The 21,230-nt window shown below is 36.5% G+C and overlaps 1 non-coding gene across 1 annotated transcript; it reads right to left on the reverse strand.

The window, feature by feature from the left end:
• Positions 1 to 13,507: 13,507 nt before the first annotated feature.
• Positions 13,508 to 13,610, reverse strand: LOC119467466. Its single transcript, XR_005196003.1, has one exon. It is a non-coding gene; the product is annotated as a U6 spliceosomal RNA (small nuclear RNA).
• Positions 13,611 to 21,230: the final 7,620 nt, after the last annotated feature.

Consider the following 21,230-nt stretch of genomic DNA (forward strand, 5'->3'; position numbering starts at 1 on the left):
TCACCAGCTGTACACTTTTATACTCTGTAACCTGTGCATGGTGCCACAATAGCTTCAGAATGTTGTCACTGATCTAGAGCTCTCCTTGCTTCTGGTAGCATCTGGACCCTTGGCTCCTGCCAATCTTCTTCACAGTCTCTGAGTCCTAGGCCAAGTGCACATGTAGCTCTGTGGTGAAAGGCAGAAGCTTTCTTAACAAGTCTCCAGTAGCTTCAAAGTAAGAGGTGGGACAAGACAGATATTCCATCCTTTTGGGTTACAATTTGTTACTAATCTTTCTCATATGCAGATTTTCTTTTTAATTACTATCTGGCCAAGCTATAAGGAGATTAGATTCAACACTAGACAGAGGAGCATTAGCCAGCCCAAACTGTCCCATCAACTCCCATGGTTCTTTAAAGTCTAACCTTTGTAAATCATTTATTCTGTACCCTTCATCTGGGTTCTTATTTTCTTTGTACTATGACTGCTACAAATGTTACATGGAAAGGCAGTGCAAATTGCAGCTTTGCTTCAGAAATTTGACTTGTGAAATGTTCACTTAAACATGCTGAAAGTTTAAATGACCAGGATAACTATAGACCTGCTTGGAAAGTATTGCTGCCCCTTGAGAAAAAGTAAGAGAAAAAAATGAAATCAGAGTTAGCTGATCATAACATATTTCAAAACTGATAATGAGAAAAGAGAAAGAGTTAAAGAGAAAAACCAAATTTGCACAGTGGAACTGGCTAAATTTTGACTATAATTACTTTCTGAATGATAGTATATTTCCATCTTCATTTTCTTTTTTTCTCTGACAGCCTATTATGATTCACTTTTTTTTAGATTATAGGAAACAAAATTTTAAATCATAATCCCCATGTAAAATGTATTTGGAGGCTAACACTTCCAAGTGTCTGTTCTACTTTGCAAAGTGACACTCATGTAACAGAGACCGTGAATAGCTTGGCCAGGCTTGTTTAGATCAACTTATTGGAAAAAAAAAATACCACGATGTATTCCCAGTGCTGCAACTACATCACTGATATAGATATCACTGATTTTGTTCTGGTAGATCCTCTAAATATTTAGAGACACTGAAATTACCTTTATCTTTCCCAACTGATATTGACATGTCAGATCTCATTTCAGGAGTAAGCTTGACAACTATGTGGTTTCATCTGTGGATTTTTTTATTTAATTCTTTATCTCTCTACTTTTCTTTCTCCTTTCTTGGGTCTTTTACTGCTTCTAATAATGTCAAGGAAGAGTTCAGCTGCTTCTTTCTATTTATTTTTTAATTACTTGACATTTTATAGCCTGACACACAAATTTGTAACATAATTTGAACTCAATGTCTTCATGCATAATCTGAGAAAATTTAAGCAAACAGAAAACAAAACAAAACAAAATGATAGAAATAATTCAATTTTTAAAAATCTCTGCACAGATTTGTTTCTACCAAGAATATTACATTTAAAGATTAGAGATCAGAATATATCAATGTGACCTTGACCTCATTAAGTTTCCAGTAAGATGTCTGTTTTGTAATATTTTTATATATAAGCAGTCTTACGTCATTTTCAAATTAGACATGTTTTTCTCTTTGCAAATAGGGCTTTTTGTCCCCTTAAAATATAACCCTTGTGATCTATACTGTTTTGACAGAAAGTTGTGACATCATTTTATCTTCCTTTCTTTTAAACTAAAAGCACAGGGATGCCTTTCTTTTTACTCACAGTTGATGACAGCCACAGTGGGAAACAGCAATTCCACTGCCTAACCTTCAGATCCAGCAACACCAGGAAAGGCTTCGACGGCTCCACCACTCCAGCAGATACTTAGAGGGGTGTGGCCTATTTCCACCTGCGGGGGCTTTAGAATCTGACTCCTTACATTCCTAAGATTAAAAGACATCTTGTGGTATTTTACATTCTGAGAAGGATTTCCACAAAGGCAGATCTCTATGTGTGTATGGGTAAGGGAAGCGCTGACAAACAGCATGAGGCATAATTACCTTTCTGGTTAGGAATCGGATATGCTGCCAGCAGAGACTTTTCAATTCAAACTTCCATTTCCTTTTTACCTTAATGCTTGTGTATGGTGCAGGTAAAATGAGGATGATACCATAAATGAAAGTCTTTTATAAGAAAAGGAAAGCTTATTGATGAGCTGCTTCAATCATATCTTTTGGTAGATAAGAAAACTGAAGCTAATGGAAGTGAACTGACAGATAAAATCTTAGAAGAAATAAATGATGGCTAAAAATCTCAAATGAAAAGGAAAAGCCACAAGCAGGTTGGATATTCTCAGGATGGGTATCTGACAGACTGCATGAAGCAGAACTCATGTGAAGGGTGCCTAGTTACAGACATACAAAGAAAGACTCACTCCCTTTTCCCTCCATGACAATGGTGATCCTGAAAGAGCTTCCACTCACACAGGTCCACAGCTGTGTTCCCCCTTTTACCTGACACTGGGACATGAACAGGAAGAATTGGTTCCTTCACTGATATTCTGAGAACAGCACTGTGAGGGCCTGAGGGCAGCATAACCCGGCACTTCTGTGAGCTCAGGGACTATCTATGATGTGAGACTGCAGTCATTTCAAGCTTTGACTCATATAACTAAGTCCCTAATTAGCTTCACAAAAATTGTTCTTTCATTTATAGTCAGTTCTGTTTAACAAGTCATACGATTTTCTAAAAATCACCGTGTTATACAAAATCACACAATAAAAACAATAGGGTATATGGGGAAAGATGGAGTCAAGAGCAGTCTTAGTCAGTTTGTGCCACCATAAGAAATTAGTATAGACTGAGTGGCTTAAACAACAAATATTTCTTTCTTACAGTTCTGGAGGTTAGAAGTCTGAGATCAGGGTGCCAGAAGTGTTCGGTTCTTGGTGAGAGGTCTTCTTCTGTTTCCAGAGAGCTTTCTTCTTGCTGTTTCTACATAGAGTAAGTTAACTCTCTGACCTCCTCTTACAAGGACTCTAATTCCATTCATGAAAGCTTACATCTTGATTACCTTCCAGAGGCCCAACCTCCAAACAACAAGTTAGGTACTAGATTTCAACATATAAACGGGAGGAGGGGTACAAACATTCAGTTTATAACAGAACACAAGAGTCAAAATAATGTGATAAATAAAAGATAATAACCTAATAGAAATGGTAGCAATAATTAGAGCGTGGTGGCTCACGCCTGTAATCGCAATACCTAAGGCGGACAGATCACCTGAGGTCGGGAGTTTGAGACCAGCCTGGTCAACATGGTGAAACCCCCCCTCTCTACTAAACGTGCAAAAATTAGCTGGGCATGGTGGTGCATGCCTGTGGTCCCAGCTACTTGGTAGGCTGAGGCAGGATAATCCTTTGAACCCAGGATGAAGAGGCAACAGTGAGCTTAGATTGGACCACTGCACTTCAGCCTGGGCAACAAGAAGGAGAAGACTGTGTTTCAAAAAATAAAAAAAAAATAAAAATAAAAGGAGAAGAGAGAGAAAGAAAGAAAGAAAGGAAAGGAAGAGAAAAAGAAAAGAAAAAAAGGAAGGAAGGAAGGAGAGAGAGAGAAAGAAAGGAAAGAAAGAAGAAAGAAAGAAAAGAAAGAAAGAAGGGAGGGAGGGAGGGAAAGGAAGGAAGGAAGGAAGGATGAGGGATAGAGGGAGGAAGGAATGGGGGGAGGGGAGGAGAGGAATATTTTACACATGTTAAATAGTTAACAATGCATAAATACTACAATAATATTCCATGTTACTTTAAAACCACCTGAAATTTGCTTGTGGAAATGGGTGTCAGTTTGGAACTTATTGTAAAGGGGTAGCAAGGGATTTGACAGATTAGGGATTAGGGATTTGACAGAAAGTTTTAATCACAGATGTGATTACTGTGGCTCATACCAAACACAGGACACCGAGGTATCTGAGAGATGCTTGAGATATGTGTATGTGGCATGTTGTGTGGTCCTTCACAGCTCAGTTCAGTTGGGTACTATTTTGTTCATTTACCCAGTATTTCTAAGGGACAAGGTCAAATATAAGCAAATGCAATATTTCTACTATGCTCATTTTTTTCTTAAAATATCAATTATGTTAAAACCAATTTGCATTCTAAAACTAGCATCATAACAAAACTGATTATAATTAAAAATGAATCTTCAGCAACCACTATGTGCAGTGTGCAAGAGTTACAAATTTTGTCTCAAAGGTCAAAAATGTATTGAGAAAATACATGTTAAATAAATCATAAATTTAAGTGTGATGAGACTTTATGAAAGGGAATTACAAAACATGACAGGAATAAATGCAGGGATGTCTCATCTGGTCTGTGACAGAGATGAGAACTCTGGGCCTATAGAATTTAAACTGAGATTTTAAGTGTATAAGTTGGGGACGTGAATGAACAAAGATAGTAGTATTGGCAGAGGGAAGATCAAATTTCAGAGCCTAAAGGCAAGATAATGCAGCAAGTTCTAGACAACAAGTGGAAGTTTAGTAATTTTCAATATAATCTTATGAGAAAACTAGGCAACAAATGGGTTGTAAATTTAGAATGGGCTGAGATAAACACATAAGCATCCATGAAAAGGAGAGAACTTTGTTCTAAAATCAGTGCATATCTTTGAAACCTTTAAACAAAGAACTATTAAACTCTTTTCACTATCATATTTATGGTTTGGAGAACAATTTGGATTGCACCAAGATTAGAAACAAATGTGGTGGAATTTATTAGCTGATAACATACAACAAAAGCACCAATGGGTCTATATCATATGTTCCAGCCTTCCTTCATTTGATTCAGGGAAGTGACCAATTTTTTGCAAATAGAATGTAAGTGGAAACTATTTGAGCCACTACTGGGACAAGGCATTTAAGAAGAATCCAAGTTCTTTCTCTTCTTGCTGGCTGGAGGTAAATACCATTGTGGAGTCACAATATGGAAGGAGGCTGGGCCACCAAATTACTGCATAAAAAATAGCTGCCTGCAAACCAAGAACACCCAACTTGGATTATTACCCAAATAATATAATGCTTTTGTTGTGCTTGAGCCATTCATTGTACTTTGGGGTATAAGTGAAGGATCTGTCTTTTCTTTTACAGCTAAGAATTCAAGAACAAATACCAGCAAAGAGATTCAATACAATTGTCCAATTTTGAGATAAGGAATGGATAGCCGTAGTGTGAGTTGAGCCACAGAAATGTGGGTAAATTCAAGAAATATTTGAATAATTGTTTAATATTACTTCATAATTGATGGGAAGAAAAAAGAATAAGATAGAGAAGAAATCAAGCCTGTAGTTTATATTTTAACTTCAAGAGATCACAAATACTCTGCTTTTTCCTCTACTGAAAGATTAGACTAATAATCCAATTTACCTAGACAAAATAAATTTCTGGGAGGCTCTGAAAGTGTGTTATCTCCCTTATCCTTGCTTTATTATATTTTAGAATTGTATCACCATTCTGAGATTTTTTTCACTAATAATTTTTGAGATTTCATTTATAGCTACTTGGTTCTTGAAACCTACTCATAGTTAACAAGATGACTGATTCATCCTAAAAAAAATGAAAGCTAGTTATAGGGATTTCCTGAATATTATCTTTATGCCAGCTTTACAGCATTCTGGAAGGCTCATTTCTTCCACGTTATAATATTTTCCTCTTTCAATGACTCTGTGTCTTCTCATTTCTCTTAAGACTAAGCTGAACATTGGTAACAGGATAGTCTCTTCCATCTTGTCCAGCCTGTTCTCCAATCCCATTTCTGCATTCTCTCTATTCTTCAATAGCAGCGGAATTGTTTTCATTCCTCAAGGTACAACTAGTGTCACAGATGATGCACATGCTGTTTCCTTTGCCAGGATTACACTTTCCCTTAAACGGTCTACCATTTACTCGCTTTACTCTGACTTAACTTCTGATTATGGCTCAAATGTGTTTCCTCATAGAAATCTTCCTTGACACCGCATAATAAAGTTCACCATTAAATGCATTCTTCTCTCCCTTCACATGTTTCTTTTTAAAGATATTGTTGGCTGGGCGCGGTGGCTCACGCCTGTAATCCCAGCACTTTGAGAGGCCGAGGCGGGTGGATCATGAGGTCAAGAGATCGAGACCATCCTGGTCAACATGGTGAAACCCTATCTCTACTGAAAATACAAAAAATTAGCTGGGCATGGTGGTGCGTGCCTGTAATCCCAGCTACTTAGGAGGCTGAAGCAGGAGAATTGCTTGAACCCAGGAGGCGGAGGTTGCAGTGAGCCGAGATCGCGCCATTGCACTCCAGCCTGGGTAACAAGAGCGAAACTCCGTCTCAAAACAAAACAAAAACAAAACAAACAAAAAAAAGATATTGTTATTAACTACCTGTGGGATTCTTTAAGAATGCATTACTCATCATTTTCTCAGCTCCCTGAGGTCAGAGATTATGTGTTTTGCTCTCTTTGGTCAACCTAACATCAAGCACAGTGACTAGTAAACAATTGGTTGTTACAGATACCAATAGTCACCTATTTGGCACCCATTCCTCACATTCTCTGACTGACAGAGCCCTTGTTTGGTTCAGATGTTCATGATACCCATATATGACTCAGGGACTATGTCTCTCATTTTAACTCCTGAAGTTTTTTTTTTTTTTTTTTTTTTTTTTTTTAGCCAATTTTCATGACCCAATTCCTTTTGTAAATGATTGGCTTGGGCCTTGTATCCAAAATATTCTATCTGATGAGGTTTGGAAGTGTACTTGGAAATTTCTAGGAAAGTTTTCCTTGTTCTTAAAATGTGACGCATAAAAAGAAACAGTACTGCTTCTGAATCCTTCCTGAGTTCATTAAGGGATCTAGGCAGAGATGACATGGATGGAAGATGTAAAAATTCAGGTGTCGATTAACATTATTAAGCTACCAAATTAGTCCACTTTAAAGCTACATTACCTTAAATACTTTATGTGACAAAAAAATCTTCAAGTTTACTGAGAAACCCTGTTTCCTGTATCTAAAAGTTTTCTAATAGATATGTATGTATAAGTACTCAACAAATATTTCTTAAATGAATGAAAAGTATATATATTTATGTCTAATAAACAATGTGCACAGTACATGATTGTACTTCCAAGCATTGGAAGTGATGTACCCTTAGCACTGCAAACCTTTCTTATTTTTACATGACAAACTCTCAGTCTTTCAAAACTCAGAATGGGCCCCTATCTCCAGGATACTCCTTCTCTCACATTGTTAGTTTAGCAACTCCTCCATTATACCCTAACACAAGTGTAGAATTCTACCATGTCTGTATTTCTATGATACATGTAATTGCACTTCCCACATTCAACCAAAAATATCCTGAAGGAAGGGGCTGGCAAGACTAAGGCAGGAGTTGGCCTTTAGTACATGATGAATATGTAAATGCTCTCCAGTGGAAATGAGTTGCATGAATGAGACTTCATCTCAAAAAACAAACAAAGAGAGTGAGCCCTAATATAAATGATGCACCTTTAGTGATAATGATTTGTCGTTGTACTTTCAACAATTGTAACAAATGTACCACTCTGGTGAAGGGCGTTGATAATAGGAGACTCTGTGTGTGTATGGAATCAATAAGTATATAAGAAATGTCTGTGCCTTCTCCTCAATTTGACTGTGAACATAAAGCTACTACGAAAAAATAGTCTGTAAGAATATAGTATCCAATCAATTCATTTTTGTCACTGAGTTTATCCAGATGTTTAAATTACAGTGAAGTACAGAACATAGTTTTCTTGATTGAATAATCCTTTGTTTCATGTTCTTCTTAAACAATAAAAGAAATTGAAAAAATTTGTCACTTACCATTTTGAATGTCCATATGATGCAAATCATATATTTTCTAATCAAATATGTTTATTGAATTTACAACAACTGTGTAGATTAACAATAATTTGTGTGGTGGTACTGCTCATTTTAAATTACACATTGACATAATACATATAGTTGTGAAAAATAGTTGTGTTATATTGCATATGTCTTAATTTTGAAATGTTATGAGCAAAAGAAGATGGATTGCCCCAAATATGAACTTGAAATTCAATATCAAGTCTTTTAAGTTTAATTCAGTGTACTGATATATATAATTTGATTACCAGACTACCTAGACAATAAAACAGAAAATACTGTGTGTGTGAGCTTTCTTCAAGGGAATTTAAATATCAATTTTATTTAGAAATGAATATTACTAATTAGAACATAGTGTTAATAATTTTCTATGTTTATAAATAGAAATATGGAGAAAGTGTTAAACTCGTGGAAATCTTATTCAAGTCACATCTCCCTTCCTGGAGGCCTACCCTCAGAACTTTTAAGCTTTATGAAATATTTGAAGAACTTAGGTAAGGGCAAAACCCTTGGTTCTATGTAGATGCTGTCATGAATTCATCTTCACATCAGTTTCATGTGAGTTATTTTATTCTTCTTTCCCCACTTTCATCATTTCTCAATTCAGAGATATCAATTATGTCATCACTAAGGTGCCTCACATGATTTCTGAAGACAGGAAATTCTCAGAAGTTGACTTGTAATGAGAGAAATAATAAACATCAGTAAAATATCCCCAGGTTTTTATGGGATTATTTTTCAGAAAACATATAATCGGTAGGTGAATAACTGAAAACCTCAGGTTCCCATATCAAACTAAATGAATATTTTATCACTTCTCTTCTTAAACGTTTGCTCTGGTTTAATGATATTAAGCTATATGTGTATTTGCTTGTATTTGAAAGGTTAGCATCCTTTTCATGTGCAAAATTTTGTCATGACTCATATTAAACAGAGTCAACTTTGATACTTTGTATTTTATACTGAATGATGGAACTACCGACAATATAATGCGCTCTTACTCCTTGGATGCCAACTTTTACTTTAAATCAGTCTTCTTAAAACACTCATAATTCTTCTTAATTATTTGCAGAGTTAGCCCCTTTCTAGTTGCTCCCCACCATTTCCAAAATACACCCAGATAGGTATGAGAAATTCCAATCATTCTCAATGCTTATATATAAGCAATGTGCATCAAAAAGTATTTCAAGATTATTTCCAATATCATGTCAGTAATAAGGTTTGGCCTAATATTTTCCATTTGTTCCTTTATTGTGTCTGTCATGCACAGCCCGTGTGATAAGCAATTACAGAAGATCCTTTATGAAATTGCATTATGCTGTGCTGTGTTCTGTGTTATGTGTAACCCAAGGCGTTTATCTTTACAACATTGAGTCAATTAAAAGAATATGGAATAGTTAGAGGATAATAAGAGCAAGTAATTCAACAATTTGACATTTAACTCTTAGGATGGATTTCCAAGGTTATACCAAATACAAAGTGTTTTCTGTCCTTTTTGTCTTTGTGCTTAGAAATCTGATCAAACAAACTGGAGAGAAGGCAACACATAGTTTATTTTGCTATGAGCAACTTTCACAGCGAATCAAGAATTCATTCAAAATACATCTGGTATGAGGTTTTGCTTTTAACAGTAAGAATGGCAACAGCTAACCTCATCACACAGGTGAGGACAAAGAGATTGTATCTTTTAGAGTGGTACACATTTTTTAATTTCAATGTAGGTTAACAGATGTACGAAAAAATTTTGGAATTTCTCCAACAAAAAAGCCTTCACTCACCTACACCTTGGATTATGATTTTCAAATGTTAAATAAATAAACAAATATGGTGAGCTCTTCTCATTTGTTTTCCTTTGGTAGAGAATAACAGGGCAAAAATGAAGTATATCCTAATATAGAATTTATAGTGTGACATACAAAATGTGAGAGTACATATTCTTCACTTTGCTTGTTTGATCTAAATTTTACATAGATATATGGACAAGACCCCATCCATTTTTTGACTACAATTTATTGCACTTGAAATAAAAATAGTAATCTTAAGATTCACCTATTTACAGAATCCCTGTAGTCAAATATTATTGAGGATAGTTGAGCTGTTACTATGTTGTAATGTCAGACAACAGTGACAGTGAATCTGCAAAAGAAAAAAGTATTCTGAGAACCACTGATTCCAGAGCAGGTGAAGGTAAGGGTGTATTTCAAAACAGAACGCAAAAGAATCTATGCACAGAAGCTATATTTCAAAGCATAGATTTTTCAACACTCTGCCAATAATTAATAATCATAGCATTTAGAGTTTTAAAACTATGTTTCTACAAATTATATGCATACAGTAAAACTATTAATCAATTGGTAGATGTCTAATCTATGCTAAGAGTAATCGGAATGTTGAGAAAGTAACTTTCACCAGATATAATACTAAGGCAACATTATTTCCTAAACTGCATTTGGGGAGTTCTTTCTTGAATACTAGATAAAAACAAGCAGTTCCATGCCTTTTCAGACAATCCTTAGATTAAATACAAATAGTATTAATCCAAAGATTACGGTAAGTTTCAAACATAATGTCAAGTTATTTTGTTCAGTCCTTTGTAATAGTCAAAACTCTTACCATTTGACCTAAAGTGAAATATTCCCTCTATGAGCCAGGCTTGTACTCTGGGAAAGAGATGAATCCTTGTCTTTCCATGTCTTATTCAGCTCATATTTGGTATTTCTGAACACTCTAGAAGGAAGTAAATATTGAAGAGAATAAAGAGATAAGAGAAGAGGCAAGAAAGTTCTTACTTGACTGTTACTGTCAGCAACCGACCCTAAACTTTGTAGACATGGCTTTAAAGCTTCCTTTCTCTTATAGGGGACTTTTATGGTGTAGCAATAATATTTTCCATGTAGCAAATCATGTCAATACTGACTACCTTAAAACAGCAGCTCTGTGTTATATTCCATGAGTCAACAGGTCAGCTGTGTAATTCTGCTGACTGGACCAGGCTGGGTTCTGTCAAAAGTCAGATGATGGCTCCATTGGGCCGAATAGTCTCAGAAACACTTACGTGTTTAGAGGTGGGTTGACTGTTATCAGAGACAACATGTTTGATTGGGCCATGTGTCTTACCTTTCAATAGTGTAGCTTCTCCCTATGACAAAGTACAAAAAGCATAAAAGAGAGGGTAAGCCCCAGCACAAAAGTGCTATTCAAATCACTGCTAATGACGTTTGTTTTTCTCCCACTGGCAAAAACAGATCACATAACCAAGTCTGAGTCAGCATGAGAAGGGGTTACCCAAGGGTGTGGATGCAGGAATGTGGAGGATATTCCGAGATTTCACTGCAACATGTACCATCTATGATCTCTTCAGAGACACTGTCCCTTATCTTGAGGCACGTGGCATATTTCCTCTGTCTTAAGGGGTCCACTGCTATCCTTGGTTTCTCTTTGCTGAAGTTTCCAGACTACGGGAAGCCTTGTTGGACATGATCCAAGATAGATTAAGACCATCTGTCTTAATGTATCTTTTATAGAGACCACCTATAGCTGGTGTCTATAAAATATCTGTATCCTTTGTCCAGTCAAACTCTGAGAAATATAGCTACAGCCTAATTTAGTCAACTAGTTGCTTCTACATGTGGAAGAACTAGCTACCCCACCTTCCCCATTTGATTTACCAGCACAACAAAGACAGGTCCATTGTATTATCCCAGCTTCACAGTGTATCAAACTCTCTACATAGCCCTGATGAAGCCAGTCCTACTAAGCTTGAGACAAGGGTCAGGAACCCACATCTCTTTGCACTTGGGAATGTTTGGACTCATAGTTCACCAAAAGTTCTCTCTAAAATATATCTTTCAAATCTCTCTTAATTACCAATGATATAATTCATTAACAACCTGAATCTAGGTGAGAATTAGTAATTGCGTAATCAAATTTTTCATTTCAAAATATTCATCTTAATATTTGGAGTTTCAGTTTGGAGTTTCATAAATATCATATCTATAGCCTCTTGGGTCCTCAGTTACAAATGCCAAATTAACATCTTTAATGTGGAAAGTGACAACATTGGGGAAACAATTAGGCATTGTAACTCCGAGTAAAAAAGAATGATAAAGTAAATTATAATAAAATTGTTTCTAATTTTGTACTTATCGGTTTAATTTCACCATTAGGCTGGGAAGATCATCTTGAAGATCATACTGCATTATCTCTTTCTCCCAGATCTGCAACAATTAAAAATCTGGTGATGGTGCTCCTTATACCTTTATCTAGGTATGTGGTAGAACTATTAAAAGAGTAGAGAACCAAAATCAAAGTCGCTAGTCTTGCCATGAATGAGTATCCCCACTGTTGAAATAAAGCCATTCATAATTTAAGTAAACATTCTAGATCATTAGTATAGCAGTTGCTAAAAGGAAAAAAATCACATGAAAACATCAAAGAAATGGATTGAGTTATTTTCTTCCAATTATTTGGTCAATTTTAGAGTAAGTGTAATGTGGTGATGAGAAGGAGGTATATTCTGTGGATTTGGGGTGGAGAGTTCTGTAAATGTCCACTTGGTCTAGATCTGACTTCAAGTCCTGGATATCCTTGTTAATTTTCTGTCTCACTGATCTGTCTAATATTGAAAGTGGAGTGTTAAAGTCTCCCATTATTACTGTGTAGGAATCTAAGTCTCTTCGTAGGTCATTAAGAACTTGTTTTACGTATCTGGGTGCTCCTGTATTGGGTGCGTATATATTTAGGAGAGTTAGCTCTTCTTGTTGTATTGACCCCTTTACCATTATGTAATATCCTTCTTTGTCTTTTGATCTTTGTTGGTTTAACATCTATTTTATCAAAGACTAGAATTGCAACCCCTGCTTTTTTTTTAGCTCTCCATTTGCTTGGTAAATCTGCTCCATCCCTTTATTTTGAGCCTGTGCTTGCCTTTGTATGTGAGATGGATCTCCTGAATACAGCACACTAATGGGTCTTGACTCTATATCTAATTTGCCAGTCTCTGTCTTTTGATAGGGGCATTTAGTCCATTTACATTTAAGGTTAGTATTGTTATGTGTGAATTTGATTCTGCCATTTTGATGCTAGCTGGATGTTTCGCCCATTAGTTGATGCAGTTTCTTCATTGTGTCAATAGTCTTTATCATTTGATATGTTTGCAGTCACTGATACTGGTTGTTCCTTTCTATCTTTAGTGCTTCCTTCAGGAGGTCTTGTAAGGCAGGTGGTGATGAAATCTCTCAGCAATTGGTTGTAAAGGATTTTATTTCTCCTTCACTTATGAAGTTTCGTTTGGCTGGATATGAGATTTTGGGTGGAAAATTCTTTTCTTTAAGGATGTTGAATATTGGCCCCCACTCTCTTCTGGCTTGTAGGGTTTCTGCTGAGAGATCTGCTGTGAGTCTGATTGGCTTCCCTTTGTGGGTAACCCAACCTTTCTCTCTGGCTGCTCTTAGCATTTTTTTCCTTCATTTCAACCCTGGTGAATCTGACGGTTATGTGATTGGGGTTGCTCTTCTTGAGGAATATCTTTGTGATGTTCTCTGTATTTCCTGAATTTGAATGTTGGCCTGCCTTGCAAGGTTGGGGAAGTTCTGGAAAATATCCTGAAGAGTGTTTGCCAACTTGATTTCATTCTTCCTATCACATTCAGGTACACAGATAAAAATATGGAATGCTTCACAATTTTGCATGTCATCCTTGTGCAGGGGCCATGCTAATCTTCTTTGTATACTTCCAACTTTAGTATATGTGCTGTCAAGTCAAGTTATTAATGTAAAGCACCGGATTTGACACATGGTAAGCATGCCACAAATATTAGCATTCATACAATTATGATAACAAATGCCCAATAATGTTTCCAAGGATCCTTAAATCAACAATTGCTGAAGTTAGGTTTAAATCTCTCGTGTGTTCTTTCATCTATATATCTAAGCCCTTCATCCCACAGAACACTCAACCAACATTTAACCACATGGATTCTTTTTATTTAATTTTTAATTTTTTTATGCTTTAAACTCTGGGGTACATGTGTAAAACGTGCAGGTTTGTTACATAGGTATTCACATGTCATGTTGTTTTGCTATACCCCATCAACCCATCATCTATGTTAGGCATTTATTCTTACAGTTCTTCATTTTTCTTGAAATAATTATTTTAAAAATTACTTCTCCATGACATATTTGTTATACTGGGGATAGAGTAAGTGTTTAGGAGACTAGCAAGATAACTATTCCTAGCTTTTTGGATGACACAAAGTTGCCACTATTAGAGCTTCTTAGACCCTCCCAAATCCCACACCAGATTTCACACACACTTTAATTTCTATAATTTACTTATTTCTCTCCCATTTTTTCTATTCTTCTTACATTTTGAGAAGACACATTGTAATTATTTGCTTAGGACCACCTCTTTCATCCTAGGACAGACTTTCTAGATTTCTTCCTTCCCTTTATGCAGCAGGAAGCTCTTTATAGGGAGCTGAAGATTCTCAGTAGACACTCATGTGGCTTAACCATAGGAATCCTGTGACTCTTATATTTGTTTCTGTCTTACCACTCAACCAAAAAGTGATTTATTTCTATCTCCTTACTTTTATCTTCCCACAGCAGACACTGATTCACAAAACTCTTCAAACACCAGAGTATCTGTTTCACTAAGTCTTCTTTCAGGAAAGTGTTCTGGCATTTTTTTTTTTTTTTTTTTTCTGATTCCTCCCACCTTCTCCACTTAGAATGCAGTTAATTGGTTTCACTCATTTTGATGTTCTTTCTTTCTGAGAAATCTAGAAACTATGTAATATTTCTTCTGGTTGAGTCACTGTTCTCTTTCCTTGCTTTGAATATACCCTTCAGTTGGCACCTGAGCACTCATATATAGTTTTCTTTTATTAGCATTCACACTATTGTCTCCAACTAGAATGAGAGTAAGACTTGCTTTTGCTTACTGTGGTAACTGAAACCTAAAAAGTGTTGGGTACATAGTAAGCTAAAAAGCGATGGAGACATAAATTGATGGGTACATAGTAAGCTCTTTATGAATAATTAAATCAAATGTAAATTAATGAATAGATTCTTTTTCTACTTGAATGTCTGTGTACCATGATATTACAAATCATTTTAATTGAAATGGTTAACCTACTAATCATCCTAAGAAGCCATTCCATATACAACACTTCTATTATCAAAACATAAATTTTATTCATCACTTAAACAGAGTCCACACATTCTGGCCTGTGTCCAGTTATTTGTATCATTTATTGAATTCATGCAATATAAAAGTATTGTGGAGTTCAGATACATCCTACTCTTCTTCCAGTCAAGTGAGAAACACTATGAAAGAACATAGTAGTAATAGTCATGGTAGGAAAACATTATACCAAAAGAGAAATATAAAAATAAACTTTGGTAATGTTTAAGTAGTTACCATAACTAACTACTACCTGGGGAAGGATTCAGGGAAAGTAAAATGAAAAAGAATTCTTTCTTTCTCATTTCTTTTTTTCCTTCCTTTCTTTCTTTCTTCCTTCCTTCCTCTTTCTTTTTCTTTCTTTTCTTCTTTCTTTCTCTTTCTCTCTCTCTCTTCCCATTTTCCTTTCTTTTTCTTTCTTTCTTGCAAAGTCTGCTGAAAAGGAGAAGATAATCTAGGTAGACCTAAATAGTAGATATAGAAAACAGAAACAAGAATAACAACAAATTGTCCAGGTTCAGATTGAAATATAATCAGGGCACACTTCAAATTCTATTCAATTTTCCCTTGTTCTCTATATGTTTTTGCATCTACATTACAGTTGAAATCCTTTCTTGACTATGAGTCACTTTAATCTTAATCTTTCCTAAATTATATTTCAACATCCTTATGTCTCATGGAAAAGAGACACTCAATAAATTATTATTGCTAATGATATATTATAAAGTCATTGAAAATGAGCAAACAGTAGTGAAGCCTCCTGAATCCTGAAAGCAAATATTAAAAGTAGATCAACAATGATTTGGACTCTGTTGAGATTAAAAAGATAGGTGGAGGAAAAGAAGCAGAGGTCAATAGCTTGAAGTCTTTTCTGAACCATTGGTTTCTTGCTGAGCACCTAGAAAATGACCAGGTCAATGCTCATGCTGTGGTCTGAAAATTTGTGTCTCCCCAAGTTTTATATGTCAATATCTAATCTCCAATGTGTTGATAACAAGAAGTAGAGAAGTGGTACTTTTGGTAGGGAGTAGGCCATGAGGGAATATTGCCCTTTTAAATGAGGCTTTAACGGACCTTATTTGCAGCTTCTACCAAGTGAGATCACAGAAGGCACTAACTAAGAGGAATGGGCTCACCAGTCATCAAATCTGCTGGTGCCTTGATCTTGTACTTCTCTGCCTCCAGATATGTGAGAAATAAATTTCTGTTGTCTGTAGATTACCAACTGTAAAATGTTCATTATAGCGGTTCAAATAAGACATCCCATGTGACAATCATCAGCCTTTTTATAATTAATAATTTACCGTTCATAGTCATGAGTTTATTCCCCAAGATTTCAGTTTTAATTGTTTTCTGAGATCATCTTTTTCTATGGGCATTTTCTATAACACACATGTTCGTTAGATGGTAATTGTGCTATGTTCTCTGGTTACAAGGATTTATGAAGCATGCTGTTAGCACTCAAGGAATTTACACACTAGTGTTAAGAATAGGTGAATGTCTAATTTGAATAATCTGATATAAGTATAGTGAAAGAAAAGAAGACAGATGAGAACATTTAGTATGCACCAGTTTGAAGCATGGCTAAGAAAAACAAAAATCACAGGAGAATTCTTAGAAACAATAAATCTCAATACCTGAAATGAGACTACAATGTTAGATAAGAGTCAGTCAAGTGAAGATGACAAATACAGGCATCACAGGCAAAGTAACCAAATTGGGGATTTTTACCTCTTTTATTCACATACAATTCCAATAATAAAACCAGTGCCTGCTACATTGTAGGTAAGCCATCAATATATGTTGAATGAGTATCAATATGTGAATAAGTGAATAAATAAATATCTTCCTATAAACCAAAAATGAGCAGGGTGGAGAGTTGTGGGAATCATAACTCCTTTAGTACCACTGGAATGTTAGAAATCAGATGAAGAGTGGTTGGAGCTGATGCTGGAAAGGGAGGCAGGACCAATTATAGAGGGCTGCAGGGACAACTGACAAGGAGCTGGACAGGGATTGTGAGAAGAATTGTCTACTGAGGTTTTGTTATGATAGATCACTTGAGGATGGGTTGGAAGGATGGATTGAAGGAATGAGACACAAGATAGCAACACCCACTGCGAGGCCACATCAAGGGTACAAGTTATGCAGTGATGTGTATCTCAAATGGAACACTGGAAAGAGGGAGAGGAGCAGATAGGTGACTATTTTTTTAATATTATTTTATTTTATTTTATTATTAAGTTCTGAGATACCTGTGCAGAACGTCAGGATTGTTACATAGATACACATGTGCCATGGTGGTTTGCCACATCCATCAACCCGTCATCTACATTAGATATTTCTCCTAACGCTATCCCTCCTCCAGCCCTCCACACGGGGACAGGCTCCAGTGTGTGATGTTCTCCTCCCTGTGTCCATGTGTTCTTATTGTTCAAATCACACTAATAAGATGGAACATGTAGTGTTTGGTTTTCTGTTCTTGTGTTCGTTTGCTCTGAATGATGGTTTCCAGCTTCATCCATATCCCTTCAAAGGACATGAACTAATCCTTTTTTATGACTGCATAGTATTCCATGGTGTATATATGCTGTATTTTCTTTATCCAGTCTATCATTGGTGGGCATTTGGGTTGGTTCCAAGTGTTTGTTGTAAATAGTGCCACAATAAACACACCTGTGCATATGTCTTTACAGTGGAATGATTTATAATTCTTTGTGTATATACCTAGTAATGGGATTGCTAGGAATTTCTGTTTCTAAATCCTTGAAGAATCACCACACTGTCTTCCACAATGGTTGAACTAATTTACACCTTCACCAACACTGTAAAAGTGTTCATATTTCTCCATATCCTCTCCAGCATATATTGTTCCCTGACTTTTAAATAATCACCATTCTAACTGGTGTAGGATGGTATCTCATTGTGGTTTTGATTTGTATTTCTCTAATGACCAGTGATGATGAACTTTTTTTTATGTTTCTTGGCTGCATAAATGTCTTCTTTTGAGAAGTGTCCATATCCTTTGCCTCTTCACTCTGATGAGAGTTTCTTTTGCTGTGCAGAAGCTCTTTAGTTTAATTAGGTCCCATTTGTCAATTTTGGCTTTTGTTGCCTTTGCTTTTTGTGTTTTAGTCATGAAGTCTTTGCCCATGCCTATGTCCTGAATGGTACTACCTTGGTTTTTTCCTAAGTTTTTTATGGTTTTAGGTCTTACACTTAAGCCTTTAATCCATCTTGAGTTAATTTTTGTATAAGTTGTAAGGAATGGGTTCAGTTTCAGTTTTCTGCATATGGCTAGCCAGTTTTTCCGATATTATTTATTAAATAGGGAATCATTTTCCCATTGCTTGTTTTTGTGAAGTTTGTCAAAAACCAGATGGTTGTAGATGACTGGTGTTATTTCTGAGGCCTCTGTTCTGTTCCATCGGCCTATATGTCTGTTTTGGTGAAAGTACCATGCTGTTCTGGTTACTGTAGTCTTGTATTATAGTTTGAAGTTAGGTAGCATGATACCTCCAGCTTTGTTCTTTTTGCTAAGGATTATCTTGGCTATATGGTCTCTTTATTGGTTGCATATGACATTTAAAGTAGTTTTTTCTAATTCTGTGAAGAAAATCAATGGCAGCTTGATGGGGATAGCAGAGAATCTATCAATTACTTTAGGCCGCATGGTCATTTTCGTGATATTGAATTTTCCTATCCATGAGCATGGAATGTTTTCCCATTTGTTTGTGTTCTCTCTTATTTCCTTGAGCAAGGGTTTGTAGTTCTCCTTGAAGAGGTCCTTCACAACCATTGTAAATTGTATTCCTAGGTATTTTATTCTCTTTGTAGCAGTTGTGAATGGGAGTTCACTCATGATTTGGCTTTCATTTGTCTATGATTTCTGTATAGGAATGCTTGTAATTTTTGCACATTGATTTTGTGTCCTGAGGCTTTGCTGAAGTTGCTTATCAGCTTAAAGAGATTTTGGGCTGAGAAGATTTTTCTGAATCTATAACCATGACATCTGCAAACAGAGACTATTTGAACTCAAAGAGTCTCTATGAATACTCTCTATGAATGCTGTTTATTTCTTTAGTTCAAATACTCTCTATGAATACCTTTTATTTCTTTCTCTTCCTTAATTGCCCTGGCTAGAACTTCCAATGCTATGCTGAATAGGAGAGGTGAGAGAGGGCATCCTTGTCTTGTGCCAGTTTTCAAGGGGAATGCTTCCAGCTTTGCCTATTAAGTATGATATTGGCTGTGGGCTTGCATAAATAGCTCTTATTATTTTGAGATGCATTCCATCAATATCTGGTTTACTGAGAGTCTTTAGCATGAAGGGATGTGGAATTTTATCTAAGGCCTTCCTGTATCTATTGAGATAATCATGTGGATTTGTCATTTGTTCTGTTTATGTGATGGATTACGTTTATAGATTTGCGTATGTTCAACCAGCCTTGAACCCCAGGGATGAAGCCAACTTGATAGTGGTGGATAAGCTTTTTGATGTGCTCCTGGGTCATGCTGAAAGTTGGAATTCCCATGCTGACATGCAGTCTTTGGATCACATGCATATTTTTAGGAGATAGAAGCAAGTCAGTATGTGGCTAGCTAAAATATAGAAACATAATTTAATCTGAAAATTAAAACAATGCCTGTGCCAACAGAAAAGGGCAGAAATAATTTTGACTCAGTGAGGAAAAGAAAATTATGCCAGGTGCAGTGGCTCACACCTGTAATCCCAGCTCTTTGGGAGGCCAAGACAGGTGAATCACGAGGTAAGGAGGTTGAGCCCAGCCTGGCCAACATAGTGCAACCCCATCTCTACTGAAAATACAAAAATTAGCCAGGCCTGATTGGGGGCACCTGTAATCCCAGCCACTTGGAGCATGACAATCACTTGAACCCAGGAGGCAGACTTTGCAGTGATCACACCACTGCCCTCCAGTCTGACAGCTAGAACTCCCTAATATTAGGTTTTTGTGTGGAAAGCAGTAAAACCACTTTGGAAAAACACCTGGGGAATTATTAATAAAGTCTTTGTTGTGAATTGGAACATATGCTTACCCATGACCCAGCAATTCCTTTAAGAGATATGAAAACATATCTCCACAAAAAATATATATATTTCATAGGAATATTTAAAGGCTTTATTTGTGATAGCTCAAACTGAAAATAACAAGTGCCCATCAATAAGAAAATGGATAAACAGGCGGGGCACAGTCGCTCATGCCTCTAAATTCATCACTTTGGGAGGCCAAGGTGGGCAGATCACCTGAGGTCAGGAATTCAAGACCAGCCAGGGAAACATGATGAAAACCTGTTTCTACTAAAACTACAAAAATTAGCCAGGCATGGTGGTGGGCACCTGTAATCCCAGCTACTTGGGAGACTGAGGCAGGAGAATCGCTTGAACTTGGCACGCAGAGGTTGCAGTCAGCGGAGACCACACCACTGCACTCCAACCAGGGTGACAGAGCAAGACTCTGTCTGAAAAAAAAAAAAAAAGAAAATGAATAAGCAAAACAGATATATTCATACGTTGAAATACTACCCAGCAACACAAAGCAAAGGAAGAAGATCCTGATACATGTAACAACATGGATGTGAACCTGTGACATCGGGCCAAAATTTACGTGTGATCGTTCAGGCCAGATTATAGGCAAGTACAAGCCTTTGTTTAGCAAGCCTCACAGCCGGGAAACTGTTCTCTGTACAGCAGACTTGGTGCACAGGCAGGGTATTACCATTTTCTGGAGGGAGCTACAGTTAAGAACTCAGGTATCCCTGGACCAGCCAGGTTTATACACGTCTGCCTTGCCTAGTCTAGGTTTCTCCATGGGAAGTATCCTTATGGAGGCCTCAACTGAGGCATCCTTTTCCATTTGGACTCTCCCTTTCTATTTCTAGCCATTTTCCTTCTCCCTCCCACTGCCTTTTCCCTGGACCAAAGTCCAGAAGGAGGCAAGGGCCTTTTGTTATGCAGTGAGACAATTCCTCCAATCTGTGCTGATTCACCTGACTGATTCTTTTCTGTTGCCAATCCATGGTGGGAGGAATGGAATATCAGGGAGGCAGCTTAACTTTTTGCTATTTTTGGCACTGTCATAGTAAGTGAATTTGAGCTTGATTTTTACTTTCAATTTGGCCTATTGTCTTAATTGACCACCTTGACACTTGATTGCTCGACCAGATGGAGCTCACAGT

Source organism: Cebus imitator, unplaced genomic scaffold (assembly GCF_001604975.1).
Source record: "Cebus imitator isolate Cc_AM_T3 unplaced genomic scaffold, Cebus_imitator-1.0 Scaffold293, whole genome shotgun sequence".
Classification (NCBI taxonomy): Eukaryota; Metazoa; Chordata; class Mammalia; order Primates; family Cebidae; genus Cebus; species Cebus imitator.